The sequence below is a fragment of the Monodon monoceros genome, unplaced genomic scaffold (assembly GCF_005190385.1).
Source record: "Monodon monoceros isolate NGI ecotype Baffin Bay Population unplaced genomic scaffold, NGI_Narwhal_1 Super_Scaffold_6, whole genome shotgun sequence".
Lineage (NCBI taxonomy): Eukaryota > Metazoa > Chordata > Mammalia > Artiodactyla > Monodontidae > Monodon > Monodon monoceros.
Genome location: NW_021703783.1, coordinates 51,215,720 through 51,241,159, shown reverse-complemented (window position 1 = coordinate 51,241,159; position 25,440 = coordinate 51,215,720).

The following is a 25,440-nucleotide window of genomic DNA, read 5'->3' as shown; positions in this document are numbered from 1 at the left end:
TATTTTCCAAGTGACAATACATGGTGCTATAAAATCATACGTAAAAGTCCATTCAAATGTATGATAGACCAATGGATTTTAATGTAACAGAGTATAAAAAGTTCATTGACAAAGTTTCAGATTCCACACCGAGACTAATCTTTAAGAAACTACCCCTTGTTGATTTCTGGTGTAGTCTCAAAGAATATTCACAACTATCTGAAAAGGCTATTAAAATACTACTTCCTCTTCCGACTACATGTCTGTGTGAGGTTGGATTTTCTTCGTATGCTTTGATCAGACAACATATTGCAACAGATTAAATGCAGAATCTGACATGAAAATGCAGCTATTTCTTATTAAGCTATAAATTTGACTTGTAAAAATATACAACAGTGCCAGTCTTCTCACTGAATGTTTTTGTTTTGAGAAATGTAGTTATTATTCATAAAATATGTTACTTATATTAACATGTCATTTTAAAATAAATTAGTAATAAATATACTTTCAGATTCTCAGTTTTATTATGGTAAATATCAATAGATATAACTGATATGCTCTTTGATGTCCTCAATAATACTTAAGAGGGTAAAGAGTTCTTGAGACCAGATAGTTTAAGAACCACTTAAAGTGAGGTAGCCCATGGGAAAAAAAAAAACCAACGTATACTGTGGTGAAATTTTTACTCCCTATCAGAGAGTCACAATGCACAGTGGCATAGAAGCTCTAGGTCCTTCAGTTGAAAAACATGCTTAATTTTGTTTAACTTGGCAGTGCTCAAACTCCTGAATAAAATCCTGTTTGTTTTCTGAGGAAGAAGTGTTTGTGAGGAGCACTATTGTGCAAATATTGCTTCATTCACATCTTGCTTCAAAGATCTAGTGCCTTGCCTAGGTTAAGATGTTACTGTATTGCAGAATTTCATTCCTTTTAAAGGCTGAATAATGTATATATGTATATACTACATACTAAATGCTATGTACTATAATGTATAGTATGTATATACTATATAGTAAATACTAATATACTAAATTTTCTTTTTCCACTCACCCATCAATGAGTATTTGGGTTATTTCCACATCTTGGCTATGGTGACTAGTGAACATGGGAGTGCAATTATCTCTTTGAGATCCTGATTTCAGTTCTTTTGAATAAAGATCCATAAGTCGGATTGCTGGATCATATGGTAGTTTTATTTTTAATTTTCTGGGGATCCTCTCTATTCCATAGCAGCAGCACTGTTTTGCATTCCTACCAACAAGTTTCGGTTATGTAAGATGAGTAAGTTGTAGAGATCTGCTGTATAACATTGTGCCTATAGATAATAATACTGCATTGTACATTTAAAAATCTGTTAAGGGGGCACTTTCCTAGTGGTCCAGTGGTTAAGACTCTGAGCTTCCAATGCGGGGGACACAGGTTCGGTCCCTGGTCGGGGAAGTAAGATTCCCACATGTTGCGTGGTGTGGCCAAAAAAATTAAAATGAAATAAAATAAAATAAAATAAATCTGTTAGGGGGCTAGATCACATGTTAAGTGTTTTTACCACAGTAAAATAAATTTTTTTTAAATTTATTTTAAGCCCCACAGTTCTCTAGAATAGAATAAAAGGGTGGTAAGCTTAATCATGAGACAAGTGATATAGCAATATGTAATGAACATAAGTGGCTGAGGATCTAGTTTTTTTTAAATTTCAAATGTTTTCAAGATTCTGTAAGAAGTTCAGTCTTTCAGCATCAGAATTCTTATTTCTTGTCCTATTTGCATTGGTATAACATAAAAATAAGGCTGTTAATGTTAGAATAATCACTTGAAAATTCTAAGATATTGCCAATGAAAGGTTTTCAGGCTAGATTTTAAAATAATAGCCTCAAGTTTTGGTGTTTACTTAAAACATGCCAGCATGGTTTTTTGTAACAGCAAGGGATTTGAAGAGTCATACAAGTTTGGTTTCAAATACTGAATCCATAATGTATTGAGTCTTTAAATGGGCATGTTTATGAATATCGGCACCTATAAAACGGGCTTATTTTACCTAGCTGACTAGGTTATTGTAAAAAGAAAATGAAATTTCGATAGAGCCTGTAGTATAGTCAATACACAGGAATTGAGTGCTCCTTAGAGGCCAGGCTCCGTGCTCAGTACCAGGGTAACAAAGATGAATAGAATACTGGTTCTTTGCTGAACAGACTTTGAAATCAGCTCCAGGCAAGACCAAATACGGTCTCAGTCACAACAGAGAATAATAATGCTATAATAAAGTAAGTGAGGGGAGATAAATTAGGTATCCTCCAATACTTATTCACCCACTCTTTGGTGAACTCCCACATTTTAGCTACACACATGGGTACTCAGCTGGAGAAACCCCATTTCCCTTCCTTGATTTCAGTACAGTGTGGCCATATAACGATGGCAGCGGGCAGAAGTAGTATGTGCGATTTACTCGTTCTGTGTTTTAAAGGAAACTTTACCATTTTTCTCCTTCTTTGGGCTGAGACTTGGCCATGGCAGTGGTGAGCCAAACTCAGGGCTATAAGGAGAGCACGCCAAGCTATACCATTTCAGATAGAAGGAACCCAGATCCCTGGGTGACTTACATAGCAGCGCTACCTGCCACCTACTTTCCCCAATCCCAGCCACCATCCTCCAGCACGGACCCTAATATGAAAAAGAATACCTCCATCGTGTTTCAGCACTCTTACCAATTTGCTAGTGTCCTAATTAATAGAGTAAGCTCAGGACACTGTAACTCCTAGACCTGGACCACTTGGAAGAGATGGGGGAGGGTGAGCCCAAGACAAGCCTTCCTGGAGGAAGGGCTCCCTGACCTGGGTTTTGAAGGGTTGTTTTGGGTTGGAAAACACTCCTCCCCAGGTGGTCTGACCCCCCCTCTTAGGAACCCCTCCGCCATGAGAATCACTGATATGATGCCATATAGTGAGACTTCAGTATGACTCCAGTGGCAGATTGCATGAAATAGGAATTGCTTCATTCTTTAAACAAATGTGTATGGAGCACTTACTATATACACATAAATAAAGAATATAAATATCCAATGTAGGACCTTCTTACCGATTTTCTTTGTTTATTTACTTTTTCTACAAACTTGTCACCCCCCCTCCCCCATATAAGCTTCATTAAGATGTGCTCTTTGTCTGTTTGTTAATTTTTTTTTGGTATCAGTTGTACACAATGCCATTGTTCACATAGTTAGCATTCAGTAAATTCTTTGTTGAAAGAGCCAATGAATAAAGACGAATAAAAGGAATAATGTACGCTTAGACATTCAGCCCACCGCAATAAATAGGGCAGTTTTGCCCTTGAACTCACAGTTAACTAATCAGATGATTACAAGTTTGTGTAAAGAGCAGCTACGACAGCGCTGATGAAGATGTTCCTACTTTGAAACTCGGACAGTCGTTGCTATACAAAATAATTGAATTTTATTTCTTTAATAATGTATTAGAGAATGAGCTCATGCTTAGATATCCTTGTCCTTAAGTGGGCTCTGAACAGTTCAACTTTAACTATATCCCTAAAATAGCTACATCACTTCTTGAGAGTTTGAAGTCAGTAGGGTACTGCTTAGGGAAAGGAATGTACTCAGTGATGTACCAGTGACATGAAAGAACAGTCAATATGGATATGGATAACTGACTTGCAGTGCCCCCAAGGATCAGATGCAAATCATGACTAAGACTAACACCTTGGGCCCTACAGGATAAAGCTTCCATGCTGGGGAGTAGTGTGTATTCCAACGTTAAAGAATATTTGTTTAGTTCATATCTGTCAATTTTAATGTTTGATTAGTCAAAGGAAAATTTTTTCCTGGATGTAAAATCTGCATCAATAATTTGCCTTTTCAATACTTTGTAATTGAAAAGTGTTATTGTGTAACACTTTTAAAACCTAAATAAATATTCAACACAAGGTTTTCACATACTAAGTGGGATTTTGGCATCGAAATTATAAAGTATGTTATGAGTGTTTTTTTCTGTATGTTTTCATGTTGTATCTTTATTACATTTACTGAGTAACTGGTAAATGCATATGGCAAATGAAATGACAGTATTACGAAACCAAATATGTTTAAATAAAGAAAGCTTCCTCTTTACATATAATCTAAAAACGAAGGTACATGCTGATAAATACAGTAGTTACCTAGCACTCTGTAGCACTCAGTACTCATTTGATTTCCCAAACCCCTGTATAATCTGATGATTTTTTCAAAGCGTTTCCTTGGTTTCATTGAAATTGATGCAAACTGTTTAAAGAAATTTTCCATTAACAAATGGAAGCAGAATCAAGTTTCTCAAAAAATTTGAACGCACAAAAAAAATACTCCTTATCTTTAGAAGACTTTTCTTGAATAACTCCTAATTGGGTCTCTAATTTGATTCCCTCTAGTCACTAATTATTTGTGTTGTTTATTAAATAAAGCATAGAGCCACCTGCCTAAACAGTAGTACATATAGCCTAAGTTTGCTAGTCTGCAAACTGACGAATAAACTAAGCCAGTTCATCCATCTGTGGAATATTTCAAGGTCGACCATCCATTGGCTAAAAGATTTTGAGTTAAAAAGACAGTGGAGGACAGTGCTTACAGTTTGATAATGTCTGCTTACTGAGCGTGAAATGAAATTTAACTGTGGCATGTCTGCATTTGTAAATTTATTGTGGTTGTTTAGGCTTCTTGCAAAATGAAATGTCAGGCAGTCATTCTGAGGTTCCAAATATATTAGGCTTCAAAGGGCTTGAGTGAATGAGATTATTCTTTCAGTTTTAAAAGATTTTTTTCTATTTTTTCCATCATGTAAAATTAATATATTCAGTCAATAACTATTGTGGGATAAGCGTAGGAGAGTTAAAAATTAAAACTTAAAAATAATTTCCAAATTGGAAATTCTGAACGTGCCATGTGAATATTATAGGGGTTTCAGAAATTTGCAAAGTATCAGAATTCTTATGTTCCCTGAAGATGGATTGTAGATAGAAAGATTTAGACTAGGAAGTCTCTTCTAGCTGCAAGATGTTATTATTTTTATACAGCTAGGTGCTTTCAAGTGATGAAAAAAAACTAGTGCTGATTATAAAGTCCTTTTAGGTAATAGTGAGAATTCATGTGATCTATTTAAGCTCCATATTGATGGTTCTGAACAATATATTACCAAATGGCTTCTATTGCCTGGGAATTCATTCATACTTCCTTCCGCCATCCCTCTGTCCCCTACTCCCTTCCTCCCCCAACCTCCCTCCCCCTCCTCTGCTGCCCCCCCTTCTTCTCCTTTCTTTCTCCTTCTCGCATTCTTTCATGTGCTTCTTGGCCATCTGGATGTCTTCTTTAGAGAAGTGTCTAAAGTGTCTATTTAGGTCTTCTGCCCAGTTTTTGATTGGGTGGTTTGTTTTTTTAATATTGAGCTGCATGAGCTGTTTATATATTTTGGAGATTAATCCTTTGTCCGTTGATTCATTTGCAAATATTTTCTCCCATTGTGAGGGGTGTCTTTTCATCTTACTTATCATTTCCTTTGCTGTGCAAAAGCTTTTAAGTTTCATTAGGTCCCATTTCTTTATTTTTGTTTTTGTTTCCATTACTCTAGGAGGTGGATCAAAAAATATGTTGCTGTGATTTATGTCAAAGAGTGTTCTTCCTATGTTTTCCTCTAAGAGTTTTATAGTGTCTGGTCTTACATTTAGGTCTCTAATCCATTTTGAGTTTATTTTTGTGTATGGTGTTAGGGAGTGTTCTCATTTCATTCTTTTGCATGTAGCTGTCCAGTTTTCCCAGCATCACTTATTGAAGAGACTGTCTTTTCTCCATTCTATATCCTTGCCTCCTTTGTCATAGATTAGTTTACCATAGGTGCATGGGTTTATCTCTGGGCTTTTTATCCTGTTCCATTGATCTATATTTCTGTTTTTGTGCCAGTACCGTATTGTCTTGATTACGGTAGCTTTGTAGTATAGTCTGAAATCAGGGAGTCTGATTCCTCCAGCTCTGTTTTTTTCACTCAAGACTGCTTTGGCTATTCGGGGTCTTTTGTGTCTCCATACAGATTTTAAGATTTTTTGTTCTAGTTCTGTAAAAAATACCATTGGTAATTTGATAGGGATTGCATTGAATCTGTAGATTGCTTTGGGTAGTGTAGTCATTTTCACAATGTTGATTCTTCCAATCCAAGAGCATCTCACCATCTTTTGGTATCATCTTTAATTTCTTTCATCAGTGTCTTACAGTTTCCTGCATACAGGCCTTTTGTCTCCTTAGGAAGGTTGATTCCTAGGTATTATATTCTTTTTGTTGCAGTGGTAAGTGGGAGTGTTTCCTTAATTTCTCTTTCAGATTTTTCATCATTAGTGTATAGGAATGCAAGAGATTTCTGTGCATTAATTTTGTATCCTGCAACTTTACCAAATTCATTGATTAGCTCTAGTAGTTTTCTGGCGGCATCTTTAGGATTCTCTATGTATAGTATGTCATCTGCAAACACTGACAGTTTTAATTCTTCTTTTCCAATTTGTATTCCTTTTATTTATTTTTCTTCTCTGATTGCTGTGGTTAGGACTTCCAAAACTGTGTTGAATAGTAGTGGTGAGAGTGGACATCCTTGTCTTGTTCCTGATCTTAGAGGAAATGCTTTCAGTTTTTCACCATTGAGAATGATGTTTGCTGTGGGTTTGTTGTATGTGGCCTTTATTATGTTGAAGTCGGTTCCCTCTATGCCCAGTCTCTGGAGAGTTTTTATCATAAATGGGTGTTGAATTTTGTCAAATGCTTTTTATGCATCTATTGTGATGATGATACGGTTTTTATTCTTCAGCTTGTTAATATGGTGTATCACATTGATTGATTTGCATATATTGAAGAATCCTTGCATCTCTGGGATAAATTCCACTTGATCATGGTATGTGATCCTTTTAATGTGTTGTTGTATTCTGTTTGCTAGTATTCTGTTGAGGATTTTTGCATCTATATTCATCAGTGATATTGGTCTCTAATTTTCTTTTTTTGTAGTATCTTTGTCTGGTTTTGGTATCAGGGTGATGGCGGCCTCATAGAATGAGTTTGGGAGTTTTCTTTCCTCTACAATTCTTTGGAAGAGTTTGAAAAGGATGGGTGTTAGCTCTTCTCTAAATGTTTGATAAAATTCACCTGTGACGCCACCTGATCCTGGACTTATGTTTCTTGGAAGATTTTTAATCACAGTTTCAATTTCATTACTTGTGATTGGTCTGTTCATATTTTCTATTTCTTCCTGGTTCAGTCTTGGAAGTTTATACCTTTCTAAGATTTTGTCCGTTTCTTCCAGGTTGTCCATTTTATTGGCATAGAGTTGCTTGTAGTACTCTTTTAGGATGCTTTGTATTTCTGCGGTGTCTGTTGTAACTTCTCCTTTTTCATTTCTAATTTTATTGATTTGCGTCCTCTCCCTCTTTTGCTTGATGAGTCTAGCTAATGGTTTATCAATTTTGTTTATCTTCTCAAAGAACTAGCTTTTAGTTTTATTGATTTTTGCTATTGTTTTCTTTGTTTGTATTTCTTTTATTTCTGCTGTGATCTTTATGATTTCTTTCCCTCTGCTAACTTTGGGTTTTGTTTGTTCGTCTTTCTCTAGTTCCTTTAGGTGTTAGGTTAGATTGTTTATTTGAGATTTTTCTTGTTTCTTGAGGTAGGCTTGTACTGCTATAAATATCCCTCTTAGAACTGCTTTTGCTGCATCCCATAGGTTTTTGTTCGTCGTGTTTTCATCGTCATTTGTCTCTAGGTATTTTTTGATTTCCTCTTTGATTTCTTCAGTGATCTCTTGGTTATTTAGTAATGTATTGTTTAGCCTCCATGTGTTTGTGGTTTTTTCCCTGTAATTGATTTCTAATCTCATAGCGTTGTGTTCAGAAAAGATGCTTGATATGATTTCAATTTTCTTAAATTTAGTGAGGCTTGATTTGTGACCCAAGATGTGATCTATCCTGGAGAATGTTCCATATGCACTTGAGAAGAAAGTGTAATTTGCTGTTTTTGGATGGAATGTCCTATAAATATCAATTAAATCTATCTTGTCTATTGTGTCATTTAATGCTTCTGTTTCCTTATTAATTTTCTGTTTGGATGATCTGTCCTTTGGTGTAAGTGAGGTGTTAAAGTCCCCCACTATTATTGTGTTACTGTCGATTTCCTCTTTTAGAGCTGTTAGCAGTTACCTTATGTATTGAGGTGCTCCTGTGTTGGGTGCATATATATTTATAGTTGTTATATCTTCTTCCTGGATTGATCCCTTGATCATTACCTAGTATTCTTCCTTGTCTCTTGTAACATTCTTTATTTTAAAGTCTAAATTTTAAAGCATTGCTACTCCCGCTTTCCTTTGATTTCCATTTGCATGGAATATCTTTTTCCATCCCCTCACTTTCAGTCTGTTTGTGTCCCTAGGTCTGAAGTGGGTCTCTTGTAGACAGCATATATATGGGTCTTGTTTCTGTATCCATTCAGCAAGCCTGTGTCTTTTGGTTGGAGCATTTAATCCATTTACGTTTAAGGCAATTATTGATATGAATGTTCCTATGACCATTTTCTCAATTGTTTTGAGTTTGTTTTTGTAAGTCCTTTTCCCTCTTGTGTTTCCCACTTAGAGGAGTTCCTTTAGCATTTGTTGTAGAGCTGGTTTGGTGGTGCTGAATTCTTTTAGCTTTTGCTTGTCTGTAAAACTTTTGATTTCTCCATTGAATCTGAATGAGATCCTTGCTGGGTAGAGTAATCTTGGTTGTAGGTTCTTCCCTTTCATCACTTTAAGTATATCATGCCACTCCCTTCTGGCTTGTAGAGTTTCTGCTGAGAAATCAGCTGTTAACCTTATGGGAGTTCCCTTGTATGTTATTTGTCATTTTTCCCTTGCTGCTTTCAATAATTTTTCTTTGTCTTTAACTTTTGCCAATTTGATTACTATGTATCTTGGTGTGTTTCTCCTTGGGTTTATCCTGTATGGGACTCATTGCGCTTCCTGGACTTGGGTGGCTATATCCTTTCTCATGTTAGGGAAGTTTTCGACTATAATCTCTTCAGATATTTTCTCAGGTCCTTTCTCTCTCTCTTCTCCTTCTGGGACCCCTATAATGTGAATGTTGTGGCATTTAATGTTGTCCCAGAGGCCTCTTAGGCTGTCTTCATTTCTTTTCATTGTTTTTTCTTTATTCTGTTCTGCAGCAGTGAATTCCACCATTCTGTCTTCCAGGTCACTTATCCGTTCTTCTGCCTCAGTTATTCTGCTATTGATTCCTTCTAGTGTAGTTTTCATTTCAGTTATTGTGTTGTTCATCTGTGTTTGTTTGTTCTTTAATTCTTCTAGATCTTTGTTAAACATTTCTTGCATCTTCTTGATCTCTGCCTCCGTTCTTTATCCGAGGTCCTGGATCATCTTCACTATCATTATTCTGAATTCTTTTTCTGGAAGGTTGCCTATCTCCATTTCATTTAGTTGTTTTTCTGAGGTTTTATCTTGTTCCTTCATCTGGTACATAGCCCTCTGCCTTTTCATCTTGTCTATCTTTTTGTGAATGTGGTTTTTGTTCCACAGGCTGCAGGATTGTAGTTCTTCTTGCTTCTGCTGTCTGCCCTCTGGTGGATGAGGCTATCAAGAAAAGTCTATTTTTAAATGCCATACACTTATTTGTTTATTTATGTTTCTTGGTTGGTTGATTCCTTTTTCCAAAGCATTGCATTTCAAAAAGCTTAGGTTTTTTTTTTCTTTTTTAATCAATTCATTTGGCTATAGGAACATTCTCTTGGTCTTTAAAATAGTTTCCTGTAGTCTCACTTCTTTTTTGAATTATGATGACTCATCTAATTTAAATTTCTCTTCTTTTCTTTCCTGTAAGTGCTTTGCCATATGATTCATCTTAGCTTCTTGACCTTTTCCTCTTAAACTCATTTCTTAGACCCCTAATTCTAGCTGTCATTTATAGGCACACTTGTCTGGTTTGCTATCAAAGTACTTACACGTTGTTGATTTTTTTAGGAGTTGTTTATCCAACTTGGATTAACCTGTGTTCTTACCTCTATTCTTTACTTTTATTATTAAATCTTTGGCTGGTTCATTCCTTTGTTTATGCATTTATTTGCTCAATTATTTCCCACATATGTATTATGCACTCAGTATTTATTAAGTAGTGGGTGTGCAGCAGGAGACAGAGGAAATTCCAAGCCATCTTTCTACTTGATATTAGCTTTAGTTATAAGTTTAGTGAAGAGTTTGAAACCATTAGCTTAAAAGGGCTTTTGGAGTGTCTATAGCTTTAAAGATTTATTTATTCACTCTATAAAATGTATTTAGCACCTGTGACATGCTAGATACTTAATGCATGCCAGCTCTAACCAATCTTTAGAACTGGCCCTATTTCATATTCTTGCTGGCCGATTTTGGTGTTTAATACAGTTTCAGGAAGGACACTTTAAAGGCCCTTGTATAATTTAAATAGTATGTTTCCGTGAACCATGAAGAGTATGTGCTCATCTCACACTAAATCTGATTCATTCATTTGACTAATGCTTATGGTTTGTGTATATTGCCAGGCACTGTTCACAGCTGGGAAACAGAGCAGTGTACATGAGGGTAAACATCCCTCTTCTCACAGAGATCATATTCTAGAAGAGAAAAAAACAGATAACATACGAGTAATCACATTGTGAAACAAAGTAATTTCTGACAGGGAAAAGTGACAGGGTGTTACGGTGGAAAGTGACTGTGGGGCTATGTCACAATGGGGGAATCTGGGGTGGCCTCACCAGGAAGAGACAAAAGTTGAGCTGAAGCCTAAATAATACAAAAAGATCCATCCGTGCAAACATCTGGGGGCAGTACATCTGGTGCAGAGTGAACAGGAAGGACAAAGACCCTGGGCTTCACATTTTGCCAGGGACAGGAAAAGATCACTGTGGAAGGTAATATGAGTAGATGCTAAAGAGGTAGGCAGGGGCCAGCTCAACTTGGGTTTTAAATGCCCTGATAAGAATTGTTGAGTTTTACTTTACGTGTATTAGGAGTATCTAGAATTCATTGCAGAGTTTCAAGAAGGGTAGTGACATTATCTGATGTATGTTTAAGATGGTCATTCTGATTGTTGTATGGAAAATAGAGCAAGAGTAGAAGTAGGGTGCCTAGTTAGAAAGGATGCTGGCTGGCTTTAGGGGTGGCAGTGGAGCATAGGTAGGCTTGGGAGATATCTATATATATATTTAATTGAAGTGTAGTCGATTTACAATGTTGTGTTAATTTCTGCTGTACAGCAAAGTGACTCACTTATAGACATATATACATATATATATTCTTTTTCATATTCTTTTCTATTATAGTTTATCACAGGATATTGAATATAGTTCCCTGTGCTGTACGGTAGGACCTTCTTGTTTATCCATCTTATATATAATAGTTAGCATCTGCTAATAGGTTTGGGATATATTTTGAAGGTATAGCTGATACATTTGATACGGGTAGTCTAAAGGAGAGGAATCAAGGATGACTCTGGTTCCTGGTTTGAACAACTAGAAGGATAATACTCTTTACTAAGAAGGGAACTATGATGAGAGGTATAGGATTGAGGGCTGTGCCTAGAGTTTCTGACCTTGTTATCTTGGACATGCCTATTATGCATCTTAGTATAGAGTTGGATATGGTTAAGTGAATCTGGAGCTTAGTGGGGGCATAGCATATGGGCGAGAGCATAAAAGCATTCTCCTTTTATTTAATACCACAGTGCCAATAATAAATTGTACTAAGATACTTTCTGTGTTTATTTAGCCTTGTTTCCATCATCATCCAGCAATGAAATACTTAAAAGGCATAATGTACTACATACCTGTTTGGTATACTGTACCTCCATTTGGTAAAATCAGTGCAGAAAAAAATTAATTTAGGCATATACTAGATATTATGCACACTTGCAAAACTAATTTGGTTATTTTGAAAGACTTAGCAACAAACTCTACACTTCACATCATTCTTCTTGAAAACAATGATCCAATAGTTGATATTCTTTTTTCAGGTATATTTTATACAAAACAGAGATTCCAGCCTTTCCTGATAAGATTTTACATTTTGTTTTCACCATGAAGCTAAACTTCCTGACATGAAATACTTAGTTAGAATCAGTGAAACTTAAATAGGTAGACCAGAATTTCTTTCCTTGGGTTGGTCTTCGAGCTACATGGATTATGAAATTATTCTCTCATAATCTGTAATTCCAGAAACATCCAATTCCCAAAACATCTACCAGAGGTTAAAAATAAATAACATAGAGAAAGGCAGAAATGGGTTTATTTTCAATGTCCAAAGAAAGTAAGGAGTGTGTGTTGTTTTTTTCTTAAGCCATAGTGTCAAAAGCCTAATTTAGTTTTTCTAACAAGTAGCCATTACTGATCCTCAAACTGAAGAGAATCTTTCACATCCTGACGTCCTTAATTTCTGGAGGACCCGAATAGGATTCTCCTCATGGGTGCATTGTGTGTCAAGATGCACATTCTTGGATCAGCGGGAACAATGATCAGTGTCAGTCACGATCTGGGACAATTTCCTTGACATTTCCTAGGTGGTCACTGGTCTATTTCTTAGGCTCCCCCAGTGTGTATTTGGGCCAACTCAGTGCCTGGGACTGGGTGCTCAAGTGGTTGCAGTCAGAACTGAAAGAAACCTCAGAACTTACCTAAGACTTCATCCATTCATTCCATCTTTAAACATGTATTGAACATCTACTCTGTGCCCAGTGCTCTGCCAGAGACCAGAGATCCAAACATCAATAAGATATGGCTCTTGTTCTGTGTACCTCCCCGTCAAGAAAGAAAGACAGACTTTTAAAAAGGGACCTTTGTAATACAGCATGAACTGCACTAGATGAGTCGGCAATGGTATCCTAGTCAGCATGCACTAATATGGCTGCATCAGGAGCCCCTCCCAAATCCAGTGGTTTCCAACAATAATCATTTCTATTCTCCCACTCGCGGGTGTGCCCGGAGTGGGTTGCAATTGGGTTAACTACGGCTGGGCCCAACCTGGCAGCTCTGCTTCAGACTGCTAAGCAGGTGGGCTTGGCTGCAGCGGTGAGCTTAGATCCGCTCCGTGTCTCTCATTCAGGTCTGTCTCCCCTTTAAGTGGCAGTGACTTATTGGCTGTGTTCCCTTGGAGCATCTCAGGGAGGTCAAGGCAGCAAGCCTAAATTTGTGCTTTAATGCCTCCACTCACATCCCTGTCTTCTTCATGCACTGTTAGCCCAGTGGGACCGGACATGGTTTTATTTCCACTATACAACAGCTTTCCCACTCTTGGTGAGCAGGGTTATGCAAATCTAGTCTCTTCAGCCGTCCTTCAGTCAAGTATTCATTCATCCATTTATTCACTCTTCATTGCATCTTTCATCTGCTCATCAGACATTGAGCATGTTCTCGCAACTGAGGATACAAAGGTGAAAAAATCACCACGACATTTAGGCAGTTTTCTCAAACTTTTTTGCACTAAGAGAATTTGAAACACAAATGCATTCCCCTTGCAGATTTTTAACTTCACATCTGAAGTTTTTCATCATACTTTTTCCTCATTTATATATTTATGAAATAGATCATTTCTAGCGCATTATACATTTTAGATAAATCTGTAAGATCATTCATTTGAATGTATGCAGTGACATCACAATTACTGTAGCAATTTCTTATAATCATCTTTTAAAAGATACTGTTCAAGTAGAAGAACTCTTGAGAGGCAGCATAGCACGATAGTGAAGAGCATAAACTCTAATCTTGAGAGGCAGCATAGCACGATAGTGAAGAGCATAAACTCTAAACTGCCTGGTTTATTATTAGGAGGTTTATATCTATTAAATTATCTAAGTAATGGTTATATGGTGTATGAATTCATTTCACACTAGTAAATATGCCACCCTCAGCTGTGCGGCGGAGAGCAAGTTATTTAAGTATTCTGTATCTCCTTTCCTCACCTACAAATAAGGGTAAAGGACTGTGCCACCTTCATAAAATTGTCGGCAGGATTAAATGAATACACGAAGTTCCTGGAGACAGGCTCAGAGCAATAGATATTTAAATTTGTTGTTGTTATTATTATAAAGGTTAATTGACTGAAAACAGCCTTATAGGAAACAGGAGCAAAGGCAGTTTTTCATAAGTAAATGAAATATATACTTACAGTTTTCCCTGAAATAAAACAATGGTAGCACATCAAATAATAAAAATATGCATGCCATTTTACGTATCTCAAATGAGTAGTAATGACTACCATGCATTAACTGACTAGACTTTTGAGTCAAAGGATGTTGTGAGGAGGTAAAAGTTACGTTAACGGAGGCAGAAGCAAAGAGCCGTCAGAGTGCGGAGGAAACATCCTTTATTCTGCTCCAGGTGAGGGTCCGTGGTGCATCAAGAAGACATAGGTCTAAGGCTGGGCCTTGTAGGATTTCTAGAATCTGGTGCAAACGTTGGGTTTGAATGTCGGTGGGGATTAGAGAGGCTGAGAATGATGTCTGAAATCTTTTCTAACATCAATATTTTGTGAATCTAAATTCCTAAAAAAAATGTAATTAGATTACCTATCTTTTGTTAACTAAGGTATCTTGGCATTTTTATCATATTAATGCAAAAAAAAAGATTTATTGAGCATCTACTATCTGCCAGGAGCAATAAGTGCCTATCTCTGTGTGGATGTGTCTCCTTACCCACAGATAAGTATGCCTGAGGAGAGTATAGAAAACATTTACTTGTACACTGAAAGCATTTTACTTCAGGCTCTGATGTGCCCTGTTTGGACCATGAGCTATTGTTTTGCTGTTTATTTTTTTTAACAGTGAAAACAAGTGTTTTCATTACTGAGATAAATGTACGAACTGGAGTGTTGGTTGAGCTGCTGCAGGGCTTTGGTGACTTTATCTAGAATGACTTAATTCTCGTATACCAACAGACGGTGTTTTCCTTCTAGTAAACCTAAGCGTAGTTACTGGCAGAATAATAATTTAAATGCCTTGCATGTGGTGTGAAGAACTTATTTTTAATCTGAAGCATTCATTTTGGAACTTAGTTTCTCTTAAATTTTACACAAATTCATGAAGAGCAAGAAGACAGGAAGGATTAGTATCATACCACTCATATTTCTTAGGATTTACCTGTCTTTGAATATCAACTGCTGAAATAGCTAAGTGTTAAAATTAGTCTTCACACTTCAAAGTATCTTAAACAGGGAGAACAAAGGTGGGGCAGGGGGTAGGTACTACACGCATAGGAAGAAGAATCCCAGGGGTAGGGCAGCATTTGCTTGGTTAATTTATAATTTAGCTCGGTGGTTGTCAGAAGGAACAACCCATTGTTCCTTCCAAAAACCTATTGAAAATGTAGAGGGACATTTTGGATTGTCTCAACGCTGAGTAAGGTTGGAGGGAAGGGGAGGAGGGTAACCAGCATTTTGTGGATGGAGGCTTGGGGTGCTAGAAGTACTGAAATGAGGGAGAAATGCTGACAAACCGTCCTGCATCTTTATAACATTCAAATATCTATATGAATAAATATTCCTGTAGGTGAAAGCTTATTTATAATTATTTGAGCCTAGAAACTAATACTGTTATATGCAGAGGCATACGTACTGTTATATAGAGAGGCATACATCTATTTTTTAAACAGACTTTACTTTTTAGAGCAGTTTTAGGTTCACAGCAAAATTGAGCAGAAGGTACAGAGAGTTCCCATCTACCCTCCTACCCCCCTCGCACGCACAGAATCCCCTTATCAGTGTCCCCCACCAGAGCGCTCCATGTGTTACAATCCATGAACCTACGCTGACACATCACTATCACCCAGAGCCCATTAGGTTTCCTTCTTGTTGTTGTACATTCTGTGAGTTTGGACAGATGCATAATAACATGTACCTAGTATTGTAGTACCATACAGAGTAGTTTCACTGCACTAAAAACCCTATGTGCTCGGCTTGTTCATCCCTCCCTCCCTCCCAGCTGACTTCTAGCAACCGCTGATCTTTTTACTGTCTCCATAGTTTTGCCTTTTCCAGTATGTCCTATGATTGGAATCATACGGAATGTAGCCTTTTCACGTTGACTTCTTTCCCTTAGTAATATGCATTTAAAGTTCCCTTATGTCACATCCTGGCTTGATGGCTCATTTTTCTTTGGTGCTGAATAATATTCCATTATCTGATGTATCAGAGCTTATTTCTTCACTCACCTATGGAAGGACAACTGGGTTGCTTCCAAGTTTTGGCAGTTCTGAATAAAGCTGTCATAAACATCCGGGTGCAGATCTTTGTGTGGACATAAGTTTTAAACTCTTTGGGGTAAATACCAAGGAGTGTGATTGATGAATTGTATCGTAAGAGTATGTTCAGTTTTGTAAGAAACTGCTAAACTGTCTTCCAAAGTGGCTGCACCATTTTGCATTCCCACCAGCAATGACTGGGAGTTCCTGTTGCTCCACATCCTCATAGGCATTTGGTGTTGTCAGTGTTCCAGATTTTGGCCATTCTAATAGGTGTAACGGGTATCTCATTATTGCTTTCATTTGCATTTCCTTGATGCCGTATGATGTGGAACATTTTTTCCTCTGCTTGTTTGTTGTCTGTAAATCTTGCTGAGGTGTCTATTAAAGTCATAGCCCCACTTTTCAATTGGGCAGTTTGTTTTCTTCTTGTTGAGTTTTAAGGGTTCTTTGTATATTTTGCATAATCGTCACTTACGTGATGTGTCTTTTGCAAATAGTTTCTCCCAGTCTGTGATTTGTCTTTTCACTCTTTTGACATGAGATATTTTTCAGTTTTAGTATATGGTGAACATACTAATTTTTACTGTGCTATCTGTGACTCTACCCTTTTAGTTTCTGTAAATTGTATGGAATGGCTTTTGATCATCTCTCAAATTTGAAATTGTTTATTAGAAGTAGGTGCAAGGATCCAGCTTCATCTTCTGGTGTGGTGAGTGTCCTCAGATGACTAATTTAAATATCTATTGTTAAATATATACCTAAATATAGATTATTATTAAGACACTTTATGTTGAAATTACTTATATATGGGTTGCATGATCTATAAATTTCATTTAGACTAATAATAGGGCATATTACAAATCTTTGCTGCAGTAAAGTGGTGTTGGGTCTGACAGGGTCATTTCCAGGGCCCAGAGCGTTTTCCCTGCCTGCTCTGCCATCTTCAGCATATCCGAGTGTCTCCCCTCAGGTCCCAGGGAGTCTGCTGCAGTTTTTGGCATCACATGTAAACACCATGGCATCTAAAAGGGCCAGATTGATGTAATGTCTCAAAGATTTCTCTAATAGATTCGATGTTCCATACTACTACTCAGAAAATACTCTAACAACTACTCAATCTAAATCAACACAGAAGGGCCCTACTAATCAAGAGATCTAGGGAAGATCATAAATCGAAGATTTAATCTCAATAGTTGATCTATTCCTCTTTTCCTAAAAGGCAATAGAGAATCTAATTCAGAAGAGTATGGAAACCATGAAAATGCTATTCAGGCAATTATCTACTTCCCAGAAAGAAAAGATTTAGCTGTTTAAAAAAAAAAAAAAATTTGCTGGCATGTATTTGCTATTCTTGGTTGAAGCACATTTTGTTGACTAATTCAACCTGCTTTATTTCCCCATTTTCCCATGTGAACAATTTTTTTTCTACGAAAGTTAATTTTATAGTTTAGTGAACAGTTAGTTCAACTGAAACCAATTTGTCATAATAATCTTCTTTCTTTACATGAAAATATAAGGGAGCTGAAATTTCTCTTAAATTTAGTGTTTTGGAATTGGCAGGATAATACCTCAACCAAGGTTCACAAGCATAAAAGCCTACAGGGGCCAGGTGGTAACTGGATGAGAGAATTGGGCCCAGGAGAGGGGACTGTGGCTAAGTGGAAAGCACATGTTTATTTATGGTTGACAACCACCACTCAGTTCTAATCCATAGTTGCCATGTTGGAACTTGGCCCAGAGTTGCCAGATCTTTGACTTCACAAGGAAAAAAAAATACTAATGTCTGATTTATTTGTGAAATTCCTGACTTTTAGATATTGGCCCAGTTAAAAAAAAAACAAAACTCTAATGTGAGCCAAACGAAACACAATTGTGGGAGTTGCTTGTTCTGTCAACTGCTATTTGCAGCCTCTAAACCGTCCCATCTGTTTAGACTGTAGGGTACAGTCACTGGGGAATAGCACCACTTAACCAGTGTTTGCGTTATGGGGTGAAAGGGTGACTCTACAGAAACCGTAGTGTACTTAACTTGAATGGATTTGAACGTCACTCCACTAATTTATCAACTCTTGTGACGTATTAGTTAATTATTGCAGTGCCTCAGTTCTTATAGATTTTAGGTTGCTAAATATGGAGTATTCAGGATAGAACATGGGAAAAATTCTGGGCCCAGAGTTATGGGCCCAGGATGATGGGTTAAAGAATCCTGTCCTCGTGCACACCCCTTAGGCAGGGTAGCAAGTGTTTTGCCTTCTGTCTTTTGGATTGTGACACAGACACAATGCTCCTTTCTCCTCGCATCATACACTGCCACCTTTCTTCATTCTCTGTGACCCAGGTAGACTCCTCTAAATACCCGATTCCCTACTCCTGCTTCCCAAGCATCTATGATTGTTTAAATAGGGCTGTCACCTCCTCTCCCATACCTCTTCAAATATATGGCTGAACTCAAAACTTTTCCCTAGCACCACCAAATCTCATCTTGTATAATAATCGTGTCATTATAATGACATACCAAAATGTTAACCTTTTGAATAAAATCCTACGAAACTAGGAAAATAACAGGAAGGTGCTTAAGCATAATTTCTGTGTCTTTATGAGAACAGTTTCATATGTAGATAATTTTACTTTGCATTGTTTCTTGTTAAAAAATAGTTGCTTATCACCGCTTGGGAAACTCTCAGCCTCTTGAAATACTAAAATTAAAAATCAGTAAACTGTAATGAAATGTTTTAAGGTTGGTCTCTGGGAAAAGGATCTTCTGTTAAAGCATCATCTGGGGCTTCCCTAGTGGCGCAGTGGTTGAGAGTCCGCCTGCCGATGCAGGGGACACGGGTTCGTGTCCTGGTCCGGGAAGATCCCACATGCCGTGGAGCGGCTGGGCCCGTGAGCCATGGCCGCTGAGCCTGCGCGTCCGGAGCCTGTGCTCTGCAACGGGAGAGGCCACAACAGTGAGAGGCCCGCGTACCGCAAAAAAAAAAAAAAAAGCACCATCTGTTCTGTACAGTCAAACCTTTCCGGTTGAACTGGGAACTAATAACTATAGAACTTAAATAATGTGGACTCCACAAATTTAGGAGTTATAATAAATCAGGGATAGTTGGGTAAAATTTGTTGCCTGCATAATTTCTGGGGGACAGGTGTATTTGACAGATTAATCATGTGACCCAGGATATATGTTTAGCCCAATTGAAAATGAAAGTCTGCTACTATTTTCAAACTCCATTTCAATAGCAAACGACGTACGTAGAAAAAATTGATTCACTGAATGCAAATAAGAGATAATCTCTGAATTTGTATGAAAAAATACCTGGTACTAGGTAATACTTGGCAGTGTTACCTTCATGATCTTGGATAAACCAGTAAAACACCTTTGAACCTTCTTTCCTCATCCATAGGGATATCACCTCATTATAAAGGTCGTTGTTAGGATTAAATGAAATAAAAGGTTATGTATTATTATTATCATTTATTTAGTGACTTATTCAAGATCCAGACTCCAGATCTTCACATTTTTAGTTCACTGTTTTTAAACTGTTCTAGTTTATTTTTTGAGAATAATAAATGATTTAAAACCTACAGACAAGTGATTTTTTTGTTTAAAGATGTTCGTAAAACATTTTATAGTATCTTTTTGTCAGCATCATTAAGTTTGTGTTTCTCTTCATGGGCTCACTCATAAGGCATAAAGAAGGGAAATCTCCAGGAAAAGGGAAATTCATGTAATCATTGAGCATAACTGTAAATCTAACTTTACATATTTCAGAGATGAAATGTTCTTGATTGATGAACTTTTACCTCTTTGAGTATATGTCTCCCTACTCCATCATTAGCAGTTAATACGTGAAGATAGAGAACTGTCAAAAGCTAGAGGAGAGACAGATTGCCTGTGAATCTAAGAACAGATAAGGCAAAGTGCAATCACTTGCCTCTGGGATGTTCCTACAAACTTGATATTGCATAGATATTGAACAACCTTTATACAGTAAGAAGCTTTTTTAAAAGTTACATTTCTGGGAATATGGAGCTTCTGCAGAATATTATTAGTTTAGTAGGTAATATGCTAACATGTTTGATTCATTATATTGTAAACAAATCGAATTTTTCCTGGTGTTAAAAGTTTGCATTCATTGGAAGATCTGAAAAAGAAACTGGAGAGAAAAAGATCATCCATGATTAACGCTGACCTGTCTAGACTTTAGTGTACCTCTTTCGTCTAGTCTGAACTGTTTCTGATTGTCATACTTTAAAAAAAAAAAAAAAAGATTGTGATTATAGAGACAAAGTACGAACTGGGTGTGAGCATTTTTCAGGACTTCTCTCCCTCCTTACATCTTCATCAAGAACTAAATTTTATTTACTATTTAGCCCATTTGTTTTCATATTTTTAAAAAAAGTATAACAACTCAGCTGGATTTATATTTGAGTTCAGTGTAAGCAGAAATTGGATTTTTTTATATTTCTTTCCCCCAAACCATGCAGTTTCCTTTATTTGCTGATTATGGTATGCTGTTGCTAAGCCTATGAGAAACCTCTCTGTGAAGCGCATTTTAATACTTAGATCAAACAGCAATTGGAATACAGTAATGCCCAGTGGGTAAATGTGTCATTTGCAAGCAGCTGCTGAGCCTTCTCCCTGCTGCTCCAATTAACACATACTGCACACTTTTGTCAGCAAGAGGCAGTGCATGTGGATGAAACCACTTTGCAGCTCATTAATATGATATGCAGGAGTGAGCAAAGGATTAATCAATCTGCCCATTGCAAACGATACCTTGCCAAGACCCTTCCCAAGTACATGCTTTGCCCTAAAGGGTGCTAGGCTCTAGGGGGTGGGATTAGCAGGTAAGAAAACGTCCCTTGGGTCTCTAGCTTTGGTTCAGTCCATTGACTAACAAGTTTCCCCGCCCCTCTCTTCTTCATCCCCCGCCCCTGATGATGGAGACATTGGATAGTGAAATTCTAGTGCTGGGACTCCTCGCCTCTCTGCGGAATCTCTCGTTGAACTTTTTTTTGTTTTGTTTCAAAGCAATTTGAAGTACAAAGCTTTGCTGTTGATTTTTTTCTCTTAGTCTTTCAGTAGCATTTCACTTCCTCTCTTCCTTTTTAAAAAAGATTCTTTCTGAATTGCACACTTGACATTTTACTGAGCAAAGTAAGAAATCTTGTAAACCTAATCGTTATTTTTTCCTCTCCCCTGGCTAAAATCTCTGCGTTGGTGGTAGCACGGAGGCAGATGGAAGGGTAGCGCGTCCCCCAGCCCAAGGTTTCATTCATGCTCCGCTGGCTCCCCAGGCAGCTGGGCTGGTGGTACACTCTGGTGCTGGCTGAGCCAGGCTGTGTGGTGAGCGAGAGATGGACCGCTTCCTGGGTTTTGTCAAGCAGATAAGAAGATCTAGGAGAAGAAAGGGAAAAAAGTACCGACCAGAAGAGGATTACCACGAGGGCTATGAGGATGTCTATTATTACGCCTCAGAGCATTTTCGAAGTAAGCGCTACCCTCCACCCTCCTTCTCGCATGCTGGGGCTAACAATAAACCTTGTGTGGAGCTTTAATCTTAAATGCAAAAGGTTTTCCAGATGGTGTTCTCTGGGAGCTGTCTGTAAGTACTGAAGTGCTACATTTTGCTTGATTTGTTGCAAGAATAGCTATCAGATAGCATCTAGACAGTATAAACTGTCCAGATCTATACACATGGTTAATATTTTCAGTGCAATTAATTGATTATGTTAGCATTTTAATGAGCCACTCAAAAAAGTATCTTGCAAGCCCATGTAGTAGGTGGTTAGAATACATTCGGTTTTAATTGTTGCTCTTAGATAACTGTTTTTTCTTTTTGATTAGGAGAGTAGTTTATTTGGAAGAAATAATTGTTCAAGTTGATGCTGATAATTACTGTTCCTTATGCAGACTTCTAGACAGTTATCTATGATTAATCCGAGGTGTTGTTTGTACAAGGAAGTTCAAATGCTTTTCTCTGATGCATGTTCATAATTTTATTACTAAGTTAAGGGAACTCTTATTTGCTGTCAACTAGAAGCAGTGATACCTTAAGAAAAAAAGAATTATCTATATTAAGATATTTGTAAATGAGCTTCTAAATAGCAGAGGACTAGAATTTTTCTTGTGCTTATCATTGCTTTAAGTTCCTGGTGAGGTTTAGACTTGTCCTAATAGATTTAAAATGCCTAGAAACACCCAAGGGTGCAGAGAGAAAGCAGCTACATAGTTTATGAGGTGTCCTAAATGGAGGATACTGGCAGTTATGCATGCTCTACATTTACAAAATTATTTTTATCTTCTTGAATAAGGATCTTTATAAACTAATATATCCTGGTCTTTTGATGTTTAACCATGAATATGTACCATTTACAACTTGTGAGTGTTGACTGATAAATAATTTAGATTCCATTTCCGTGGTATTGGAATCCATGAGAATTAGTTCTAAATGCCAGAAATTCTGTTGTGATTGATGAAAGTTGAGGGTTGAAAATTCACGTGGTGGCAATAACAAAATAATGAAAGATTATAATTCTTTGACATTTGCTTGAATAATATGGCTGTGTTGCTTTTACAGAGTAATTCCTGAGTTTTAGAGATGTTTCTCTTTCATCATGCTTTTACATGAATCATGCTTTTACATGAATCATGCTTTTACATGAATAATCTGTTCTATTGTAGTGACGATCTATGTTTCCTGAACTTAGTTTCCATTGAATTTAATTAAGATTTGTGTCACATCAAAAAATACTGTCAGTTTGTATGCATAATTCTGAAAACTTGGAGACTGAAAAGAAAAAAGGAGCTTAGGAACTTTTAGTTACTTTAGTGTTCATTGTACATATTTCTTACAACCAGTATATACTGAGTCAAATTCAGACCTTCTTGGGTTTGTATTGTGATGTGTTTGTGCAGATAGAATCAAACAATCTCAAATTCCAGCATCCTACTAGTTTTGGTAAGAATTTAAAAACAACAAAAGTACTTTATAAGTTTACAAAATGTGCCCACAAGGAGAAATATTTATGGAGATATCTAAGAAGTAGCCCTAAACTAGAGTTAGGAGAATTACATATCAAAGACAGTAGTCTTCATACATTAAATGCAGTAACTTAAAGAGAATCATGTTTTATCTGATTTGTCAAGATCATGCTAAGGATAAGATACTGAACATCAAAAGTCATTTGCTTTAGATGCAGAATGGACATGTTTTACCCGATGATTTATCAGAAAGTACCCGTTATGTAACATATAACTTTTGGAGTTAGATGCAGATCGACTCTCCAACTTCAAACTGCTACATAATAAACAGAAGGTGTCACAATGGGCTCTGACACTTGGGATTTGACATTTCATCAAATGTCAAATTGCCAGGGCTTTTAAAGAAGCCACGTCATACAACATAATGACCTCCCAGTGCATCTTTTGGCTTCCGTTTCAGGTCCTGTCTGAATGGGGTAGGAGAGACATCCCCTTATAATTTACAGGTGTAAAATAGCTGTATTTTACAGCTGAAAAATAGTAAGGGTGAGACTCATCCTTAAGGTGACCAATCCTCAAAGAGTTAACATGGTTGAATTTAATTACATCTACAGGGTATCTATTCTAATTAGTCTTTGGCATGATTTGGAAGTTTTATGCTCTGCATTTCCCTAGATGACTTAGAAAGATTACACTGAGACTCAAAACTCGGTGAAATTTACCGATGACATTCACATCTTAGTTAATGGTGCTACTGATAAACCAGAAGTGTCATTATTATTTTTCTCCCTGTGGTGTTCCTTTCTTGAAAGAAACTTACCTCTCTGTTTTGTCAATTTATCCGATGGTTCAGATTACCACAAGGACGTTATACGTATAATAATGAACGTCTGAGCTTAGAAAGACCTTCCCAGAAAGGTCCCCAATAAGTCTGCCCCTCCTTTAGTACATTCTCAAGTGTTTGCTGATGTTTAATTTTATCCTAGATAACGTCTCTTCTATTGTAAGGGTTCTGGTTTCAAATTTTACCATCTTTTCCTTCATCTGAAATACAGCGCAGCTTATAATTTCATGAAGTGCCAAAACCTGAATGAAAATATCAGTAGGGTCTGATAGTATGAAAGAGAAGTTATCCTAAAAATGGATAATTTTTCTGTAACTCCATCAAAACTGACTTTGAGCAGTGATCATGGTGATAGACTGATTTTAAATCTTCCCTGATTTTATGTTGACTTAATGAATGTCACTGTGCATGGGATGACTGTCTTTGGTTTTTTAAAATCTCCTTTCATCATTCATCTATCCTTTCATAATTCTAGAGTTAGGGTTTAAATAAACTAAACAATTGTTTTGGGAAAATCACCACACTTTTCTGGGATTTTGTGTCCTAAAATGTGATAGGAGGGATATTTGTTTCTTCAGATTTTTCAAGTTCTAAAACTCTATGATTTTAAACTTTGTTTTACTTTCTAAAGCAATTCAGGTAAAGGTATTGGCTGAAGGAATTTAACCGGGATTTAAACTAAAAAATTCACCTGTGTTATGGGGAATTGGTTTTTCTGGCAGGAATCATTGGTAGGACGATTCCTGTTCCTTTAAGTTAGTAATCTATCATTGAATATGCAGGAGTTTTGGAGAATGTTTATAAACCTATGAAATTCTGAACATGTTGCTAAGTCCTATACCTCATCTTTTATGTAATCTTATCTGCCCCAAATCACCATTTACTCTGAAATTCTCACATGGATGATTCATTTGGTATTTTTACTTAAGAAAACCTGGCACTGATTACAGAACTGATTTATAAACCTTACTGCAACAAAAAGCTAAAAAAAAAGGGTACTGAAATTCAGTTTTATGGTATTTGTTGCTTTTATTTGTTGTTCCTTAAATACTGGGTTATAAAAATGCCTTTTTTTTTTTTTTTTTTGGTACGCGGGCCTCTCACTGCTGTGGCCTCTCCCCTTGCGGAGCACAGGCTCCGGACGTGCAGGCTCAGCGGCCATGGCTCACGGGCCCAGCCGCTCCGCGGCATGTGGGATCCTCCCGGACCGGGGCACGAACCCGTGTCCCCTGCATCGGCAGGCGGACTCTCAACCACTGCGCCACCAGGGAAGCCCTAAAAATGCCTTTTTAAAGACTGGCAGATCATACTTTGATTAGTCTGTTCATAAAAAATTAAATCCTCTGATCCTGATTTTTTTTTTTTTTTTTTTTTTTTTTTGCG